This window comes from Chrysochloris asiatica, unplaced genomic scaffold, assembly GCF_000296735.1.
Source record: "Chrysochloris asiatica unplaced genomic scaffold, ChrAsi1.0 scaffold00124, whole genome shotgun sequence".
Lineage (NCBI taxonomy): Eukaryota > Metazoa > Chordata > Mammalia > Afrosoricida > Chrysochloridae > Chrysochloris > Chrysochloris asiatica.
In genome coordinates, this window is record NW_006408642.1 from 8,897,363 (window position 1) to 8,899,655 (window position 2,293).

Below are 2,293 nucleotides of genomic sequence, written 5' to 3' on the forward strand. Positions count from 1 at the left end.
ATCAGATTACTCTTTTTTTTTCCTCTTCTTTCTTCTTCTAGTTGAGCTCTGATCATCCAGTCATTGAAGCCAGGTCAAGTGGGTATTATCTGCAAATGTGGGTGTTCTTGTGCATATGCCCTCTCTTCTTATCAGCTGGATGCTTCACTCTCCACTATAGTCCTCTGTGTGTTGCCTGTATTCTTAGCAATAACAAAAACACTGTTTACCGAGCCCTGCTTTTGAGCCCCCTCCTTTCCTCTGACTCAGAAATCCTGGGGATGAGATCAGAGAATGTTTATTTCCTACAAATTCCTAAATGATGCTGATGCTGCCTGTTCACAAACCTCACTTGAGTAACATTAATACCAGGTTTGCCTCTTTCAATGTTGTTGTTATTAACCACCATCCATTTGGTTCTGACTCACAGTGACCTTATATAGAGTTTTTGTTTTGTTTTTCACGTTTTTATTGTGAATTGAGTGATAGTTTACGTGGGAGAACATTGGTTTTGCACTCATCATTTTATTACAACGATTACAATCCTCTCTGCATCATCATTCAACAGTATTGGTTTCTGTTCCCTCTGTGTTTTTTTGGTGGTGCGGGGGATGAGGGGTAGGGAATGCACACAAAAATACTCATGAATATATAATAATTTAAACAAACAAAGGACACACTCTGCAAGCCTGCCTCCTGCCTGCCAGCAAACAGCCTTTCTCTTTCCCTGAGTCTAGAGTCCTCAGCTGCTCTTCTCTCCATGTTATCATTTCTGCCTCCCTCTCTGGTGTCACTGCTTCTCCGGATAGGGTCCCACATTCCACTCCTGCTCTTCTCCCTTGATGGTCCGAGGGTCTTCTGTTCCTGTAATGTAAGATTAACTACTCTTTCCTTTTTGTTACAAAACTTCTACCTTTACAGTTGCAACAATCACAATTAGTCATGATAACAACTACTATTGAATCATAAAAATCTTATTCCAATCTCCATTCACCAGACACATGTAGACAACATGAAAACTATTCAATGGGGATTCTACCTTCCCCCACATACTCTGATACTAAACTCCTTCTTGAAAACGTGTAAGTCAGTCATTTAGTGCTTTTATAGCCCTTTCATTTTAGGTAGCCAATGTCTAGGTTGCCCATCCCTGTTCAACCCTGTGTACAGAAGGGACAGGATTGATCTTTGATATGAAGACTTCTTTCCACTCAGTTGGTATTTTGAGCAACGACATTGATAAGTATAGGTCAGATTCATCAAACTGTAGCAATTTACACTTGTTTCCTTTATCAAAATAAAATTTAATCTTTCTCTATTTGAGTTCTGATCATCAAGCCATGGAAGCTAGGTCAAAAGGGTACTATCTGCAAGTTTGAACATTCTTGTGCATCTCCCCTCACTTCATGTCAGCTGGACACATCACTCTCAGCTCTCGTCCTCTGTGGCTATGTCCTTGTCCATGGGCTCAGGAGTCAGACGGTGGTTTTGAACTGTCCACCTTGTGGCTACCAATCCAGTGTTTATCCAACAGCACCCCAGTACTCCTTCTTTGGATAGTTGTTGCTGTTGTCAAGTGCTGTCTTGTTGGTTCAGACTCATAGCGAACCAGTAGAGGGTTTCAATGAATAACTGGTGGGTTTGAACCTCTGACATTTGGTTAGCTGTCCAATACTTATCCTACAATGCCATTCTAGGACTCCTCTTGATTATGTTGTTGTTGTTGTTAAGTGCTGTCGAGTCGGTTCCAACCCATAGCAACCCTGTATAGGGTTTACGTGGAACAACTGGTGAGCTTGAACCGCCGACCTTGCAGTTCAAACGGCTTTGCAGTCTGACACATTAACCCACAGCACCACACAGGACTCCATGGAGGACCCTTAATAGTACAGTGCTTAACCTGAACACTTAACAGATGTGTGATGGTGTTGTTAAGTGCTTTCGAGTCAGTTTTGACAAATAGTAACCCTATATAGGATTTCCAAGGAGTGGCTGGTGGGTTTGAAAGACTGACCTTGTGGTTAGCAGTCCAATACTGATCCTACAGTGGCACACCAGGATGAAGGAAGTAAAAACCAAAATCCAGTTGCCGTAGAGTTAATGTGATTTATGGCAACCGTATGTGTGCCAGAGGTGACCTGTGCTCCGTAGGGTTTTCTGTGGCTGGTATTTTTGAAGTAGATTCCCAAGGCTTTCTTTCACTGTGCCTCTTGATGGACTCCCACCTCTGATCTTTTAGTTAGCCATGCACATTAAACCTTTTGCACCGTAACAGAATGAGCCAACCATGCAACTTAGAGCTTTCAGACTAGAT